Source organism: Pseudophryne corroboree, chromosome 5 (genome assembly GCF_028390025.1).
Source record: "Pseudophryne corroboree isolate aPseCor3 chromosome 5, aPseCor3.hap2, whole genome shotgun sequence".
Lineage (NCBI taxonomy): Eukaryota > Metazoa > Chordata > Amphibia > Anura > Myobatrachidae > Pseudophryne > Pseudophryne corroboree.
The window spans coordinates 550,238,948-550,259,743 of record NC_086448.1 but is presented as its reverse complement, the minus strand read 5'-3'; positions in this window follow the sequence as shown (position 1 = coordinate 550,259,743).

The window sequence follows — 20,796 nt, the reverse complement described above, 5'->3', positions numbered from 1 at the left end:
CCAATTTCTCCATCCACTTGTTTTCTGCATCCGCAGTAAGTATGGGTACAAATTTGGTTTCAAATGCTGTTGTCATATCTTTCAAGAGGTTCAACTCTCGGGTTGCCTCCTCTATAACCAACAAAATTAAGTCCAGACTTATACCAGGAATAGAAATCTCAAAGATTCACTGGTACATAATGACATTTCAAACTTTAAGTTAGCCCCAATAGTAACATTTTTAACTAAGAAACCGGGGTGCTATAGGTGCATAGGCTGCACGACCTGCAGCTATATGGAAGTGGGCCAAGGCTTTTCACATCCACATACAGGTAAATACATTAAAATTGATAAGATCTTAACTTGTACACATACCCACGTTATATATTTTATCCGCTGCCCTTGCGGATTATATTACGTGGGGAAAACGGTGAGACAGTTCCGTGAGCGTATGGCTCTACATAGGTCAGCCATCAGAGCAGCCCTAGCGGGGGAAAGTCAAACACAACCTGTGGCAAGACACTTTGCTAAGATGAAACATAATCTTTCTTGTTTAAAATACAAAATAATAGACCAACAGCCGGAGAATATCCGAGGAGGGAATCGGGATAAGTTGTTACTACAACGGGAGGCTAGGTGGATTCACCGCCTCAACACATTGGCCCCAGGAGGTTTAAACGAGCAATTATTATTAAATTGCTTTATTTAGCCTGAAAAAATTAATTCATATAACTGTTTTGACATGCAGTCATGTTTATATAACATATGTTTATAGTAAGATGATCAGCTATAACGAGCTACATTTGCCAACAATGTCCGGTATTTGCACATGCACTTTATACAGCATAATGTGTTACACTGTATGTTTTTGTATTGATGTGTCTCCTAGGTTACTGGGACGCTGACATGGGCGGGAGCGCGCCGCACGGTGCGTGCGGGATGACGTCATCTTTCCCTGCCAGCGCGTCCGGGCCGGAGAAGACACGATATGTGGTGGAGGGTAAGCTATAAAAGTTTGTATTTTAAATGTATATATTTGGGTCTGACGAAAGTTGGAATACAACTGAAACGTTACCGCAGCAAAAAGAGCCTGGTCTCTACTTTATTTCTTAAGTGAAGTCCCGCCGGAGTGCCATCTGACCATATGGTATATATATGTTTGCACAGCAGCAAGGATAGGCACCGGGGGCAGTTGCAGCTGATAACTGAGTGCCGGTTACTGGTGGAGTTATATTGTCTGTGAATTCTATGCTGACACCGTGAGTGAGAGCATAGAGCACAGAATCAACAAGGCACCGTTCTTTATTATCATACCGCTTCAGCCTGACACCCTTTCTTTCTACACGTTTGGTACTGGTGAGAGTTTGGAGGTGAATATGTCACGTGGTGGTGAAGTGGCAGATACAAGTGGATTCCGGCAGATAGATGTGGCAGCGTGTGAAACATGGTCGTTTTCAGATGCGGATGCTGACACTATTAGGTTCAAGGAGGATCTAGCCACGGCTGGTGGCACAGACAGCAATGATCTCCTTTTTACAAAATTACTGCGACTGCACAAGAAACAAGTGGATTTTTACATGCATGGGGTCACCTTATCGGACTATCATAGAAACCGACAAATCCCACGGGGCTTTAGAGTCCGAAACACTCCGACCATAGGCAGACATAATGCGGAGTTCTGCCGTAAGTGGGTCGGTATACTTAACAAGTGTAGTCTGGACTTAATTTTGTTGGTTATAGAGGAGGCAACCCGAGAGTTGAACCTCTTGAAAGATATGACAACAGCATTTGAAACCAAATTTGTACCCATACTTACTGCGGATGCAGAAAACAAGTGGATGGAGAAATTGGCCACTCAGGTGGAAACTTATAAACAGGATCTGGTAAAGTTTAAACGACAAAAACTTACCACAGTGCAAAAGGATTACCAGGAAGGAAGAGTTTATAATTGGGTGAATAATCCCTCAGGAGGGGGACAACCTAGAAGATATAATAGGTACAGGACCCGCAGGGGACAATTTTCAGAAACATCTAGCGGTGAGGGTACGTCGCAGAGTGACAATGAGATTGCAAAAGGAGCTCGCGGGAGGAAACCCCCTTTAGGGATGAATACCCGTGCCATGCTGGGCCCAAAAAAAGACAGTACACCAGACGGGGCAAGCAGCACCAAAGGATCAGCAAAAAAAGTCACCAAACCAAAGAAGACAACAACTTAGTATTTAATTTATCAAAACGTTCTTTGACACCTGACGAACTTTCACTGCTGAACAAGGGACTTTCATTTATTCCTGTGACCGCCTTTAATGAATTCCAATGGAAGGTCGATACCTATCAGGTTAACAGACGCTTGAGATTGCAGGAACATTTCTCAAGTACCCAAAATACCATCAGGGAGACTAACATACCCATTAAAATAAAACCGAAGTCTAACTTTGATCCATCAAGCAACAATGCCTCTTTGAGATGTTTCGCTAGGGTACTGGACTCTAAGACTCTTGAGTCTGTAAAATCACATAAGGAGTACAGAGATAACTTAACGAAGGGGGAAAGAGAAGCCCTAAACATACTTAGTACAGATCAGCGCATAGTGATCCGCCCAGCGGACAAGGGAGGGGGCATTGTTGTGCAGGATATCCAGCAATATAGGGAAGAGGCATACAGGCAACTGAATGATCCTGTAGTCTACAGAAAACTGCAGAGAGACCCCACACATAAATATAATGAGGAACTAAGGGGTGTACTCAAGCGGGCTGTGGAAAACAGTATCATTACCTCTGCGGTATCCGAGGCTCTTGTACAGGACCACCCGGTGGCACCAGTATTTTATACTATTCCTAAAATACATAAGGATATGCAGGTGCCACCGGGTCGTCCCATTATATCAGCTAGGGATTCAGTGTTCTATAAGGTGTCTCAGTACCTTGATCACTTCTTTCAGCCAATAATACAGTCTCAGCCAACATATTTGAGAGATACTACAGCTCTCATTACGAAGTTGGCACAGTTGGCAACATTGCCTGCGAATTGTCTATTGTGCACCTTGGACGTGGTCAGCCTCTACACCAATATCCCTCACGATAGGGGTGTAGAGGCGGCCAGACGTCTACTGTCCACAAGCACGTTATACAACGGACCGGATTTGTTGTTTTTCCTTGATTTATTATATCTTACTTTGGAAAGAAACTACTTCTTATTTGATGGTGGGTGGTTTGAGCAGAGGCAGGGGTGCGCAATGGGTAGTTGTGTCTCCCCTGCCTTTGCGAACTGCTTTATGTTTGAAGTAGAAAAAGATTTATTTTTTTCCAACCCTAATGTGGCCAATAAGATTTTATTTTTTGTCAGATATATAGACGATTTGTTTTTTATCTGGCAGGGCACACAGGAAGAGTTTGACGCAACATTGGCAGACATTAACTCTGGAGATGCAAATATTAAATTTACAGCTACAACTAGTACTAACCAGGTTAACTATCTGGATGTGACCATCTCTGTAAGGGAAGGAAATATCCATACCAGTCTATATAAAAAAATGACAGACAGGAACACACTTCTGCACGCTGCGAGTTTTCATCCTCCCTCAAACAAATACAGTTTACCGTACTCACAATTTCTCAGGGTCCACAGAATATCAGACGATATAGTTAAGACTGAGTCTGAGATTCATGATATGGCCCTGAGATTTCAATCTAGAGGTTATGATTGGGATGAACTGATGTATACTAAAACATTAGTTTTGAACATGAACAGAAAAGAATTATTGCGGCAAGGCAGTAATACCAAAAAATCATTAATGGATCAAATCCCATTTGTACAGAGATGGTCCACTGTCAGCAACCAGGTTAAAAAACATGTGAAAAATGCTTGGCCGATAGTGACAACGGATAAAGATTTGCCTGCACTTAAAGGAAAATCCTTATTGTCCAGTTATACCAGGAATAGAAATCTCAAAGATTCACTGGTACATAATGACATTTCAAACTTTAAGTTAGCCCCAATAGTAACATTTTTAACTAAGAAACCGGGGTGCTATAGGTGCATAGGCTGCACGACCTGCAGCTATATGGAAGTGGGCCAAGGCTTTTCACATCCACATACAGGTAAATACATTAAAATTGATAAGATCTTAACTTGTACACATACCCACGTTATATATTTTATCCGCTGCCCTTGCGGATTATATTACGTGGGGAAAACGGTGAGACAGTTCCGTGAGCGTATGGCTCTACATAGGTCAGCCATCAGAGCAGCCCTAGCGGGGGAAAGTCAAACACAACCTGTGGCAAGACACTTTGCTAAGATGAAACATAATCTTTCTTGTTTAAAATACAAAATAATAGACCAACAGCCGGAGAATATCCGAGGAGGGAATCGGGATAAGTTGTTACTACAACGGGAGGCTAGGTGGATTCACCGCCTCAACACATTGGCCCCAGGAGGTTTAAACGAGCAATTATTATTAAATTGCTTTATTTAGCCTGAAAAAATTAATTCATATAACTGTTTTGACATGCAGTCATGTTTATATAACATATGTTTATAGTAAGATGATCAGCTATAACGAGCTACATTTGCCAACAATGTCCGGTATTTGCACATGCACTTTATACAGCATAATGTGTTACACTGTATGTTTTTGTATTGATGTGTCTCCTAGGTTACTGGGACGCTGACATGGGCGGGAGCGCGCCGCACGGTGCGTGCGGGATGACGTCATCTTTCCCTGCCAGCGCGTCCGGGCCGGAGAAGACACGATATGTGGTGGAGGGTAAGCTATAAAAGTTTGTATTTTAAATGTATATATTTGGGTCTGACGAAAGTTGGAATACAACTGAAACGTTACCGCAGCAAAAAGAGCCTGGTCTCTACTTTATTTCTTAAGTGAAGTCCCGCCGGAGTGCCATCTGACCATATGGTATATATATATATATATATATATATATATATTAGAGATGTGCACCGGAAATTTTTCGGGTTTTTGGTTTTGGTTTTGTGTTCGGTCCCGCGGCCGTGTTCTGGGTTCGAACGCGTTTTGGCAAAACCTCACCGAATTTTTTTTGTCGGATTCGGGTGTGTTTTGGATTCGGGTGTTTTTTTAAAAAAACCCTAAAAAACAGCTTAAATCATAGAATTTGGGGGTCATTTTGATCCCAAAGTATTATTAACCTCAACAACCATAATTTCCACTCATTTTCAGTCTATTCTGAACACCTCACACCTCACAATATTATTTTTAGTCCTAAAATTTGCACCGAGGTCGCTGGATGGCTAAGCTAAGCGACCCAAGTGGCCGACACAAACACCTGGCCCATCTAAGAGTGGCACTGCAGTGTCAGGCAGGATGGCCCTTCCAAAAAATACTCCCCAAACAGCACATGACACAAAGAAAAAAAGAGGCGCAATGAGGTAGCTGTGTGAGTAAGCTAAGCGACCCTAGTGGCCGACACAAACACCTGGCCCATCTAGGAGTGGCACTGCAGTGTCACGCAGGATGGCCCTTCCAAAAAATACTCCCCAAACAGCACATGACGCAAAGAAGAAAAAAAAGAGGCGCAATAAGGTAGCTGTGTGACTAAGATAAGCGACCCTAGTGGCCGACACAAACACCTGGCCCATCTAGGAGTGGCACTGCAGTGTCACGCAGGATGGCCCTTCCAAAAAACACTCCCCAAACAGCACATGACGCAAAGAAAAATAAAAGAAAAAAGAGGTGCAAGATGGAATTGTCCTTGGGCCCTCCCACCCACCCTTATGTTGTATAAACAGGACATGCACACTTTAACCAACCCATCATTTCAGTGACAGGGTCTGCCACACGACTGTGACTGAAATGACGGGTTGGTTTGGACCCCCACCAAAAAAGAAGCAATTAATCTCTCCTTGCACAAACTGGCTCTACAGAGGCAAGATGTCCACCTCATCATCATCCTCCGATTCATCACTGTGTACATCCCCCTCCTCACAGATTATCAATTCGTCCCCACTGGAATCCACCATCACAGCTCCCTGTGTACTTTCTGGAGGCAATTGCTGCTGGTGAATGTCTCCACGGAGGAATTGATTATAATTCATAATGAACATCATCTTCTCCACATTTTCTGGAAGTAACCTCGTACGCCGATTGCTGACAAGGTGAGCGGCGGCACTAAACACTCTTTCGGAGTACTTACTTGTGGGAGGGCAACTTAGGTAGAATAAAGCCAGTTTGTGCAAGGGCCTCCAAATTGCCTCTTTTTCCTGCCAGTATACGTACGGACTGTCTGACGTGCCTACTTGGATGCGGTCACTCATATAATCCTCCACCATTCTTTCAATGGTGAGAGAATCATATGCAGTGACAGTAGACGACATGTCCGTAATCGTTGGCAGGTCCTTCAGTCCGGACCAGATGTCAGCATCAGCAGTCGCTCCAGACTGCCCTGCATCACCGCCAGCGGGTGGGCTCGGAATTCGTAGCCTTTTCCTCGCACCCCCAGTTGCGGGAGAATGTGAAGGAGGAGATGTTGACAGGTCGCGTTCCCCTTGACTTGACAATTTTCTCACCAGCAGTTCTTTGAACCCCTGCAGACTTGTGTCTGCCGGAAAGAGAGATACAATGTAGGTTTTAAATCTAGGATCGAGCACGGTGGCCAAAATGTTGTGCTCTGATTTCAACAGATTGACCACCCGTGAATCCTGGTTAAGCGAATTAAGGGCTCCATCCACAAGTCCCACATGCCTAGCGGAATCGCTCTGTGTTAGCTCCTCCTTCAATGTCTCCAGCTTCTTCTGCAAAAGCCTGATGAGGGGAATGACCTGACTCAGGCTGGCAGTGTCTGAACTGACTTCACGTGTGGCAAGTTCAAAAGGTTGCAGAACCTTGCACAACGTTGAAATCATTCTCCACTGCGCTTGAGACAGGTGCATTCCATCTCCTATATCGTAGTCAGTTGTATAGGCTTGAATGGCCTTTTGCTGCTCCTCCAACCTCTAAAGCATATAGAGGGTTGAATTCCACCTCGTTACCACTTCTTGCTTCAGATGATGGCAGGGCAGGTTCAGGCGTTTTTTGTGTTGCTCCAGTCTTCTGTACGTGGTGCCTGTACGCCGAAAGTGTCCCGCAATTCTTCTGGCCACCGACAGCATCTCTTGCACGCCCCTGTCGTTTTTTAAATAATTCTGCACCACCAAATTCAAGGTATGTGCAAAACATGGGACGTGCTGGAATTTGCCCAGATTTATTGCACGCACAATATTGCTGGCGTTGTCCGATGCCACAAATCCACAGGAGAGTCCAATTGGGGTAAGCCATTCTGCGATGATCTTCCTCAGTTGCCGTAAGAGGTTTTCAGCTATGTGCGTATTCTGGAAACCGGTGATACAAAGCGTAGCCTGCCTAGGAAAGAGTTGGCGTTTGCGAGATGCTGCTACTGGTGCCGCCGCTGCTGTTCTTGCGGCGGGAGTCAATACATCTACCCAGTGGGCTGTCACAGTCATATAGTCCTGAGTCTGCCCTGCTCCACTTGTCCACATGTCCGTGGTTAAGTGGACACTGGGTACAACTGCATTTTTTAGGACACTGGTGAGTCTTTTTCTGAGGTCTGTGTACATTTTTGGTATCGCCTGCCTAGAGAAATGGAACCTAGATGGTATTTGGTACCGGGGACACAGTACCTCAAACAAGTCTATAGTTGGCTCTGCAGTAATGATGGATACCGGGACCACGTTTCTCACCGCCCAGGATGCCAAGGCCTCAGTTATCCGCTTTGCAGCAGGATGACTGCTGTGATATTTCATCTTCCTCGCAAAGGACTGTTGGACAGTCAATTGCTTGGTGGAAGTAGTAAAAGTGGTCTTACGACTTCCCCTCTGGGATGACCATCGACTCCCAGCAGCAACAACAGCAGCGCCAGCAGCAGTAGGCGTTACACGCAAGGATGCATCGGAGAAATCCCAGGCAGGAGAGAACTCGTCAGAATTGCCAGTGACATGGCCTGCAGGACTATTGGCATTCCTGGGGAAGGAGGAAATTGACACTGAGGGAGTTGGTGGGGTGGTTTGCGGGAGCTTGGTTACAAGAGGAAGGGATTTACTGGTCAGTGGACTGCTTCCGCTGTCGCCCAAAGTTTTTGAACTTGTCACTGACTTATGATGAATGCGCTGCAGGTGACGTATAAGGGAGGATGTTCCGAGGTGGTTAACGTCCTTACCCCTACTTATTACAGCTTGACAAAGGCAACACACGGCTTGACACCTGTTGTCCGCATTTCTGTTGAAATACTTCCACACCGAAGAGCTGATTTTTTTGGTATTTTCACCAGGCATGTCAATGGCCATATTCCTCCCACGGACAACAGGTGTCTCCCCGGGTGCCTGACTTAAACAAACCACCTCACCATCAGAATCCTCCTTGTCTATTTCCTCCCCAGCGCCAGCAACACCCATATCCTCCTCATCCTGGTGTACTTCAACACTGACATCTTCAATCTGACTATCAGGAACTGGACTGCGGGTGCTCCTTCCAGCACTTGCAGGGGGCGTGCAAATGGTGGAAGGCGCATGCTCTTCACATCCAGTGTTGGGAAGGTCAGGCATCGCAACCGACACAATTGGACTCTCCTTGTGGATTTGTGATTTCGAAGAATGCACAGTTCTTTGCTGTGCTTTTGCCAGCTTAAGTCTTTTCATTTTTCTAGCGAGAGGCTGAGTGCTTCCATCCTCATGTGAAGCTGAACCACTAGCCATGAACACAGGCCAGGGCCTCAGCCGTTCCTTGCCACTCCGTGTGGTAAATGGCATATTGGCAAGTTTACGCTTCTCCTCCGACGATTTTATTTTAGATTTTTGAGTCCTTTTTTTACTGATCTTTTGTGTTTTGAATTTTACATGCTCTGTACTATGACATTGGGCATCGGCCTTGGCAGACGACGTTGATGGAATTTCATCGTCTCGACCATGATTAGTGGCAGCAGCTTCAGCACGAGGTGGAAGTGGATCTTGATCTTTCCCTATTTTTGGAACCTCAACATTTTTGTTCTCCATATTTTAATAGGCACAACTAAAAGGCACCTCAGGTAAACAATGGAGATGGATGGATACTAGTATACTTATGGATGACGAGTGACTGATGACACAGAGGTAGCTACAGCCGTGGACTACCGTACTGCGTCTGCTAGTATAGAGATGATAATGATATAAAATATATATATATATATATCACTACTGCAGGTATATATAATATAATGACGGACCTGCTGGACACTGTCAGCAGACTCCTACTACTAGTATGAAGAAGATAGAAAAAAAAACCCCACCACAGGTAGGTATACAATTATGGACGAGCACTGACGACACAGAGGTAGCTACAGCCGTGGACTACCGTACTGCGTCTGCTAGTATAGAGATGATAATGATATAAAAAATATATATATATCACTACTGCAGGTATATATAATATAATGACGGACCTGCTGGACACTGTCAGCAGACTCCTAAACTACTAGTATGAAGAAGATAGAAAAAAAAAACCCACCACAGGTAGGTATACAATTATGGACGAGCACTGACGACACAGAGGTAGCTACAGCCGTGGACTACCGTACTGCGTCTGCTAGTATAGAGATGATAATGATATAAAAAATATATATATATCACTACTGCAGGTATATATAATATAATGACGGACCTGCTGGACACTGTCAGCAGACTCCTACTACTAGTATGAAGAAGATAGAAAAAAAAAACCCACCACAGGTAGGTATACAATTATGGACGAGCACTGACGACACAGAGGTAGCTACAGCCGTGGACTACCGTACTGCGTCTGCTAGTATAGAGATGATAATGATATAAAAAATATATATATATCACTACTGCAGGTATATATAATATAATGACGGACCTGCTGGACACTGTCAGCAAACTCCTAAACTACTAGTATGAAGAAGATAGAAAAAAAACCCCCACCACAGGTAGGTAGGTAGGTAGGTATACAATTATGGACGAGCACTGACGACACAGAGATAGCCACAGCCGTGGACTACCGTACTGCGTCTGCTAATATAGAGATGATAAAGATGATAGAGATGAACAAAAAAAATAATAAGAATTTACTTACCGATAATTCTATTTCTCGTAGTCCGTAGTGGATGCTGGGAACTCCGTAAGGACCATGGGGAATAGCGGCTCCGCAGGAGACTGGGCACAAAAAGAAAGCTTTAGGACTACCTGGTGTGCACTGGCTCCTCCCCCTATGACCCTCCTCCAAGCCTCAGTTAGGATACTGTGCCCGGACGAGCGTACACAATAAGGAAGGATTTTTGAATCCCGGGAAAGACTCATACCAGCCACACCAATCACACCGTACAACTTGTGATACAAAACCCAGTTAACAGCATGATAACAGAGGAGCCTCTGAATAGATGGCTCACAACAAGAACCCGATTAGTTAACAATAACTATGTACAAGTATTGCAGACAATCCGCACTTGGGATGGGCGCCCAGCATCCACTACGGACTACGAGAAATAGAATTATCGGTAAGTAAATTCTTATTTTCTCTGACGTCCTAGTGGATGCTGGGAACTCCGTAAGGACCATGGGGATTATACCAAAGCTCCCAAACGGGCGGGAGAGTGCGGATGACTCTGCAGCACCGAATGAGAAAACTCAAGGTCCTCCTCAGCCAGAGTGTCAAATTTGTAAAATTTTACAAAGGTATTTGACCCTGACCAAGTAGCAGCTCGGCAAAGTTGTAAAGCCGAGACCCCTCGGGCAGCCGCCCAGGATGAGCCCACCTTCCTTGTGGAGTGGGCTTTTACAGATTTTGGCTGTGGCAGGCCTGCCACAGAATGCGCAAGCTGATTTGTATTACAAATCCAGCGAGCAATAGTCTGCTTAGAAGCAGGAGCACCCAGCTTGTTGGGTGCGTACAGGATAAACAGCGAGTCAGATTTTCTGACTCCAGCCGTCCTGGAAATATATATTTTCAGGGCCCTGACAACGTCAAGCAACTTGGAGTCCTCCAAGTCCCTAGTAGCCGCAGGCACCACAATAGGCTGGTTCAGGTGAAACGCTGACACCACCTTAGGGAGAAACTGAGGACGAGTCCTCAATTCCGCCCTGTCCGAATGGAAAATCAGATAAGGGCTTTTACAGGATAAAGCCGCCAATTCCGACACGCGCCTGGCCGAAGCCAGGGCCAACAGCATGACCACTTTCCACGTGAGATATTTTAAATCCACAGATTTAAGTGGTTCAAACCAATGTGATTTTAGGAACCCCAAAACTACATTGAGATCCCAAGGTGCCACTGGAGGCACAAAAGGAGGCTGTATATGCAGCACCCCCTTGACAAACGTCTGAACTTCAGGAACTGAAGCCAGTTCTTTCTGGAAGAAAATCGACAGGGCCGAAATCTGAACCTTAATGGAACCCAATTTGAGGCCCATAGACACTCCTGTTTGCAGGAAATGCAGGAATCGACCCAGTTGAAATTCCTCCTTTTATCAAAGTAGGGATGACTTCTTCTGGAATGCCTTTTTCCTTCAGGATCCGGCGTTCAACCGCCATGCCGTCAAACGCAGCCGCGGTAAGTCTTGGAACAGACAGGGTCCCTGCTGGAGCAGGTACCTTCTTAGAGGTAGAGGCCACGGGTCCTCTGTGAGCATCTCTTGAAGTTCCGGGTACCAAGTCCTTCTTGGCCAATCCGGAGCCACGAGTATAGTTCTTACTCCTCTCCGTCTTAAAATTCTCAGTACCTTGGGTATGAGCGGCAGAGGAGGGAACACATAAACCGACTGGTACACCCACGGCGTTACCAGGGCGTCCACAGCTATCGCCTGAGGGTCCCTTGACCTGGCGCAATAACTTTTTAGTTTTTTGTTGAGGCGGGACGCCATCATGTCCACCTTTGGTTTTTCCCAACGGCTTACAATCATGTGGAAAACCTCCGGGTGAAGTCCCCACTCTCCCGGGTGGAGGTCGTGTCTGCTGAGGAAGTCTGCTTCCCAGTTGTCCACTCCCGGAATAAACACTGCTGACAGTGCTATCACATGATTTTCCGCTCATCGGAGAATCCTTGCAGCTTCTGCCATTGCCCTCCTGCTTCTTGTGCCGCCCTGTCTGTTTACGTGGGCGACCGCCGTGATGTTGTCCGATTGGATCAACACCGGCTGGTCCTGAAGCAGAGGTCTCGCTTGGCTTAGGGCATTGTAAATGGCCCTTAGCTCCAGGATATTTATGTGAAGTGAGGTCTCCAGGTTTGACCACACTCCCTGGAAATTTCTTCCCGGTGTGACTGCTCCCCAGCCTCGAAGGCTGGCATCCGTGGTCACCAGGACCCAGTCCTGAATGCCGAATCTGCGGCCCTCTAAAAGATGGGCACTCTGCAACCACCACAGGAGAGACACCCTTGTCCTTGGTGACAGGGTTATCCTCTGATGCATCTGAAGATGCGATCCGGACCATTTGTCCAGCAGGTCCCACTGGAAAGTTCTTGCGTGGAATCTGCCGAATGGAATTGCTTCGTAAGAAGCCACCATTTTTCCCAGGACCCTTGTGCATTGATGCACCGATACTTGACCTGGTTTTAGGAGGTTTCTGACTAGATCGGATAACTCCCTGGCTTTCTCCTCCGGGAGAAATACCTTTTTCTGGACTGTGTCCAGAATCATCCCTAGGAACAGAAGACGTGTCGTCGGGATCAGCTGCGATTTTGGAATATTGAGAATCCAACCGTGCTGTCGTAACACTTCTTGAGATAGTGCTACCCCGACTACCAACTGTTCCCTGGATCTCGCCCTTATCAGGAGATCGTCCAAGTACGGGATAATTAAAACTCCCTTCCTTCGAAGGAGTATCATCATTTCGGCCATTACCTTGGTAAAGACCCGCGGTGCCGTGGACAATCCAAACGGCAGCATTTGGAACTGATAGTGGCAGTTCTGTACCACAAACCTGAGGTACCCTTGGTGAGAAGGGTAAATTGGGACATGCAGGTAAGCATCCTTGATGTCCAGAGACACCATATAATCCCCTTCCTCCAGGCTCGAGATAACCGCTCTGAGTGACTCCATCTTGAATTTGAACTTCTTTATGTAAGTGTTCAATGACTTTAGATTTAAAATGGGTCTCACCGAGCCGTCCGGCTTCGGTACCACAAACATTGTGGAATAATACCCCTTTCCTTGTTGCAGGAGGGGTACCTTGGTTATCACCTGCTGGGAATACAGCTTGTGGATAGCTTCTAATACCGCCTCCCTGTCGGAAGGAGTCGTCGGTAAGGCAGACTTTAGGAAACGGCGAGGGGGAGACGTCTCGAATTCCAATTTGTACCCCTGAGATACTACCTGAAGGATCCAGGGATCTACTTGTGAGCGAGCCCACTGTGCGCTGAAATTCTTGAGACGGGCCCCCACCGTACCTGAGTCCGCCTGTAGAGCCCCAGCGTCATGCTGAGGACTTGGCGGAAGCGGGGGAGGACTTCTGTTCCTGGGAACTGGCTGTTTGCTGCAGCCTTTTTCATCTCCCTCTGCCACGGGGCAGAAAAGAGGAGCCTTTTGCCCGCTTGCCCTTATGGGGCCGAAAGAACTGCGCATGATAATACGATGTCTTCTTTTGCTGAGAGGCGATCTGGGGTAAAAACGTGGATTTCCCAGCAGTTGCCGTGGAAACCAGGTCCGACAGACCTACCCCAAATAACTCCTCCCCTTTATAAGGCAATACTTCCATATGCCTTTTAGAATCGGCATCACCTGACCACTGCCGAGTCCATAACCCCCTTCTGGCAGAAATGGACATAGCACTTACTCGTGATGCCAGTCGGCAAATATCCCTCTGTGCATCACGCATGTCTGTCAGGGAGTCTGACCAAGCCACCCCAGCACTGCACATCCAGGCTGAGGCGATTGCTGGTCGCAGTATAACACCAGTGTGTGTGTATATACACTTCAGGATAGTCTCCTGCTTTCTGTCAGCAGGATCCTTATGGCGGGAAAGGGTACATTGCCAATAACTTCCTAGGAATTATTTGTTTTTTATCAGGAGAAACCCACGCTTCATCACACACTTCATTTAATTCCTCAGATGCAGGAAAAACTACAGGTAGTTTTTTCTCACCAAACATAATACCCTTTTTAGTGGTACCTGTGGTATTATCAGAAATGTGTAAAACATTTTTCATTGCCTCAATCATGTAACGTGTGGCCCTACTGGAGTCAGTATCCGTGTCGACGTCTGTATCTGCCATCTGAGGTAGCGGGCGTTTTAGAGCCCCTGATGGCCCTTGAGACGCCTGGACAGGCACAAGCTGAGAAGCCGGCTGTCCCATGTCATCAAACTTCTTATGTAAAGAGTTGACACTTTCACGTAATTCCTTCCATAAGCCCATCCACTCAGGTGTCGACACCCTAGGGGGTGACATCTCCACTACAGGCAATTGCTCCGCCTCCACATCATTTTCCTCTTCATACATGTCGACACAGCCGTACCGACACACAGCACACACACCGGGAATGCTCTGAAAGAGGACAGGACCCCACTAGCCCTTTGGGGAGACAGAGGGAGAGTATGCCAGCACACACCAGAGCGCTATATATACACATGGATATCACTATATAGAGTGTTTTCCCTTATAGCTGCTGTTATATGTAATACTGCGCCTAAATAGTGCCCCCCCTCTCTTTGTTACCCTTTTCTGTAGTGCAGGACTGCAGGGGAGAGTCAGGGAGACGTCCTTCCAGCGGAGCTGTGAGGGAAAATGGCGCCAGTGTGCTGAGAGAGATAGCTCCGCCCCCTTTTTGGCGGACTTTTCTCCCGCTTTTTTGTAAAATCTGGCAGGGGTTAATGTACATCCATATAGCCCTGGGGGCTATATGTGATGTATTTTTGCCAGCCAAGGTGTTAATATTGCTGCTCAGGGCGCCCCCCCCCCAGCGCCCTGCACCCATCAGTGACCGCAGTGTGAGGTGTGCATGAGGAGCAATGGCGTACAGCTGCAGTGCTGTGCGCTACCTTGATGAAGACTGATGTCTTCTGCCGCCGATTTTCCGGACCTCTTCTTGCTTCTGGCTCTGTAAGGGGGCCGGCGGCGCGGCTCTGGGACCGGACTCCGAGGCTGGGCCTGTGTTCGATCCCTCTGGAGCTAATGGTGTCCAGTAGCCTAAGAAGCCCAAGCTGGCTGCAAGCAGGCAGGTTCGCTTCTTCTCCCCTTAGTCCCTCGATGCAGTGAGCCTGTTGCCAGCAGGTCTCACTGAAAATAAAAAACCTAAAACTAACTTTTTTCTAAGAAGCTCAGGAGAGCCCCCTAGATTGCACCCTGCTCGGTCGGGCACAAAAATCTAACTGAGGCTTGGAGGAGGGTCATAGGGGGAGGAGCCAGTGCACACCAGGTAGTCCTAAAGCTTTCTTTTTGTGCCCAGTCTCCTGCGGAGCCGCTATTCCCCATGGTCCTTACGGAGTTCCCAGCATCCACTAGGACGTCAGAGAAATAACACTACTGCAGGTAAATATTTATATAATATAATGAATGACGGACCTGCTGGACACCGCCAACTCCTGGACAGTCTGTAGTGCAATGGATGGAGCGAGACATGATGTCCCAGATGTGCTCAATTGGATTCAGGTCTGGGGAACGGGCGGGCTAGTCCATAGCATCAATGCCTTCGTCTTGCAGGAACTGCTGACACACTCCAGCCACATGAGGTCTAGCATTGTCTTGCATTAGGAGGAACCCAGGGCCAACCACACCAGCATATGGTCTCACAAGGGGTCTGAGGATCTCATCTCGGTACCTAATGGCAGCCAGGCTACCTCTGGCGAGCACATGGAGGGCTGTGCGGCCCCCAAAGAAACCACACCACACCATTACTGACCCACAGCCAAACCGGTCATGCTGGAGGATGTTGCAGGCAGCAGAACATTCTCCTTGTCGTCTCCAGACTCTGTCACGTCTGTCACATGTGCTCAGTGATAACCTGCTTTCATCTGTGAAGAGCACAGGGCGCCAGTGGCGAATTTGCCAATCTTGGTGTTCTCTGTCAAATGCCAAATGTCCTGCACGGTGTTGGGCTGTAAGCACAACCCCCACCTGTGGACGTCGGGCCCTCATACCACCCTCATGGAGTCTGTTTCTGATCGTTTGAGTAGACACATACACATTTGTGGCTTGCTGGAGGTCATTTTGCAGGGCTCTGGCAGTGCTCCTCCTGTTCCTCCTTGCACAAAGGCGGAGGTAGCGGTCCTGCTGCTGGGTTGTTTCCCTCCTACGGCCTCCTCCACATCTCCTGATGTACTGGCCTGTCTCCTGGTAGCGCCTCCATGCTCTGGACACTACGCTGACAGACACAGCAAACCTTCTTGCCACAGCTCGCATTGATGTGCCATCCTGGATGAGCTGCACTACCTAAGCCACTTGTGTGGGTTGTAGGGAGGTCATACAGGCACGTGGAGGCCACACACACTTCTGAGCCTCATTTTGACTTGTTTTAAGGACATTACATCAAAGTTGGATCAGCCTGTAGTGTGTTTTTCCACTTTAATTTTGAGTGTGACTCCAAATCCAGACCTCCATGGGTTAATAAATTTGATTTCCATTGATAATTTTTGTGTGATTTTGTTGTCAGCACATTCAACTATGTAAAGAACAAAGTATTTAATAAGAATATTTCATTCATTCAGATCTAGGATGTGTTATTTTAGTGTTCCCTTTATTTTTTTGAGCAGTGTATATATATATATATATATATATATATATATATAAAAAAATGAGGCGGCACTCAGAGATTTGTTGAAAAGCAAACAGGTGTGTATTCAAATCATCACATCACATCAACGTTTCGGGGACCAAATCCCCTTCATCAGGATGAACAAACAGTGCAGAAAGTATTTTTCACTTTCTGCACTGTTTGTTCATCCTGATGAAGGGGATTTGTTCCCCGAAACGTTGATGTGATGTGATGATTTGAATACACACCTGTTTGCTTTTCAACAAATCTCTGAGTGCCGCCTCATTTTTTGATCTACATATGGGGGTTGCCAAACCCAGATGGAGGGCACCAGAGTAAGCAAGCCCTAGGGGGCATCCAGAGTGCCGGCGTTACGCTGTATGGATATATATATATATATATATATATATATATATATATATATAATGTTCTTAACCTAATTCAATCATAAAAACAAAACAACGATTTCTAAGCGGTTTTTGGAATAAATATTAGCAGTTAAGTGGTTAATTGTTATGCTCGGGGGATGTTCTGTCTCTTTAAGCCCATGAGCTAGCAGACCACAATCCATGATAAAAAGTATAGTTTGCCTCTAAAAGCTGTATGATACTTGGTGACAAAGGAAGCAGAGCAATTCTCATGTTTTTGTTAGTCAGTGTAGGGACTGGCAGGGCTGCCTTCAGAAATTATGGGGCCTGGGACTGACAAACTTGGAAGGCTCCCCCCCCCCGACCCGTAGCTCCCCCAAAGCTTACCAGAGGGGTCCAGGGTGGCAGCAATGAGGATCGTGGGTACAGGCCAGCTACCTGCGCAGTGCGCACCGGCAGGACAGGCAGCCACAGAGGCACACAGAGCAGCAGTGTATATTCTTTCTATTGAGCCAGCCGCGAGCCAATCGGAGCTCACGGACCGGCAGCCAATCAGATGGCTACCGGTCCGTGAGCTCCGCTTGGCTCACGGCCGGCTGAATAGAAATAATACACACTGATGCTCTGTATGCCTCCGTGGCTGCCTGCCCTGCCGGTGTGCACTGCGCAGGCAGCTGGCCTGTCCCCGCGATCCTCATTGCTGCCACCCAGGCCCACTCTCAGCCAGGGCCCGGGACTGGAGTCCCGGCGGTCCCTCCTTGATGGCGGGCCTGGGGACTGGTCACAGGGGTATGATTTGATAGAGTTGGCCATCTTGACAGATTATTGCAATATTTTGGGGGGAAAAAAGCATTTGCTGAATTTAAACGAAACACAGTTACTAGTGAAATCGGGAGAGTGCAGAGCATCTATGATTTTTTTTATTTAAATGGCATGGTCACACATGCTTTAGACACCACATATAGTTGAGTTCCATAAATGAAGGCCTATTGTTTATAATAACATTTTGTGGTAAAAAAAAATTCTTGCACCCCATTTTCCCATATATAAGCCAATTCTTGTAAGCTAATTTTCCAGGTGCCCATTCATTGACATGCTTGGGGGAGTTTCAATTTCTTTAAACCTATGAGCTAGCAGACCTCCACCATAATTTACGTCTATCTATCTATCTATCTATCTATCTATCTATCTATCTATCTATCTATCTATCTATCTATCTATCTACATTCACATATATACTATGTGACCACAATTAGTGGAAAATATGGTGCTGTACAAGGTAAATGCATGAAAAGAACCAATAAATGAATAACTAGAATCAGTGGCGGAACCAGCGAGCGGTGGGCCCATGTGCGACAAAAGGCTTGCCGCCCCCCCCATCCCATCCAAGTCCACCCCCTCACCCCTGGAGAGGATCTGGTGAGGGGAACCTGCTCAGGGAAGTGGATACCTAGCAACAGTGCCGTAACTAGACATTTTAGCACTGTGTGCAAGAAACGGCATTGGAGCCCCACCCCTGCATGCAGAACAGGGGCAGTGCGCGCCGTAGGTGCGCGCAAAAATACATAGTGGCGTGGCTTCGTGGGGAAGGGGTGTGGCCACAAAATAATACCAATTCATAACGGTGCACAGTAGTCTCCATTATTCAAATTACGCCGCACAGTAGCACCACTACACCAGGTAGAGACCCTTTTACACCTTACGGCGGACAGATTCCTCTTTTTACACATTACAGCAGACAGCGTCCCCTTTTTACACATTACGGCAGACAGCGTCCCCCTTTTTTACACATAACGGCAGACAGCGTGCCCTTTTTACACATAACGGCAGACAGCGTGCCCTTGTTACACATAGCGGCAGACAGCGTACACTTTTTTCACATAACGGCAGACAGCGTGCCCTTGTTAAACATAGCGGCAGACAGCGTACACTTTTTTCACATAACGGCAGACAGCGTGCCCTTGTTACACATTACGGCAGGCAGATTCCCCCCTTTTACACATTGCGGCAGACAGCGTGTCCTTGTTACACATAGCGGCAGACAGCGTACACTTTTTTCACATAACGGCAGACAGCGTACACTTTTTTCACATAACGCCAGACAGCGTGCCCTTGTTACACATTACGGCAGGCAGATTTCCCCTTTTTACACATTGCGGCAGACAGCGTGTCCTTGTTACACATAGCGGCAGACAGCGTACACTTTTTTCACATAACGGCAGACAGTGTGCCCTTGTTAAACATAGCGGTAGACAGCGTACACTTTTTTCACATAACGGCAGACAGCGTGCCCTTGTTACACATTACGGCAGGCAGATTCCTCCTTTTTACACATTGCGGCAGACAGCTTGTCCTTGTTACACATAGCGGCAGGCAGATTCCCCCTTTTTACACATTGCGGCAAGCAGATTCCCCCTTTTTACACATTGCGGCAGGCAGATTCCCCATTTTTACACATAGCGGCAGGCAGATTCCCCCTTTTTACACATTGCGGCAGGCAGATTCCCCATTTTTACACATAGCGGCAGGCAGATTCCCCGTTTTTACACATTACGGCAGGCAGATTCCCCATTTTTACACATAGCGGCAGGCAGATTCCCCGTTTTTACACATTGCGGCAGGCAGATTCCCCGTTTTTACACACTGCGGCAGGCAGATTCCCCATTTTTACACATTGCGGCAAGCAGATTCCCCATTTTTACACATTGCGGCAAGCAGATTCCCCATTTTTACACATAGCGGAAGGCAGATTCACCATTTTTACACATTGCGGCAGGCAGATTCCCGTTTTTACACATTGCGGCACACATTCCCCCTTTTTTGTAGGAAAGAAAGAAAAAGAGAAAGAAAGAAAGACAGAAAGAAGAATTATACTTACCCTCTCCGCTGGCTCAGGCTCCTCGGTGCAGCGTCAGACGATTCCCGGGCAGTAGAGAATGAGGAGGAGGGAGGTGGAGGAGGGAGCCGCAGCAGCGCTGTGTCATTGGTGGAGGCGCTGCTGCTGCTGCCCCTCTGCTTCACTATAGGCTGTTCTCGGAAGACAGCCTATAGTGAAGCAGAGGGGCAGCAGCAGCAGCGCCTCCACCAGTAACAAAGCGCTGCTGCGGCTCCCTCCTCCACCTCCCTCCTCCTCCTTCCCCCGTCCGTGCCGCTGCTCCTCTCCTCTGTGGGCGGCTGTGCGCTGCGGGCAGCGGTTGCCCGCAGCGCACAGCGGCATGTAATGAGTCAATTTGACTCATTACATGCTTGGGCCCCTGGACAGAGGCGGGCCCCAGTGCAACGCACTGCTTGCACTGGCGGTAGTTCCGCCTCTGACTAGAATATACCTAGAATTACATTTGACATTTTTATTTTGACTCTTTGTAAAGCTGAAATGTAAGCATTTAAGAATCAGAAAATTTGCATAGCATCATCATCAGCGATATCATTGAACACCAAGGGGTAAATTTACTAAGATGGGAGTTCCATTTAAGATGGGATGTTGCCCATAGCAACGAATCAGATTTTGCTTCTCATTTATCTAGCACCTTCTAGAAGATAATACCTGAAATCTGGTTGCTATGGGCAACATCCCATCTTAAATAGAACTCCCATCTTAGTAAATTTCCCCCAAGAGTCCATTTATTCTAGTTTCCGGGTACTAGTGTCTAGTGTCCTGTTTCCACCTGACACCTAATCCTCCATCTATAACCTAGTAACCCCCATCCTGTGTATCCTCTTTGATGCATGAGTTACATAAGGGAGGGGCC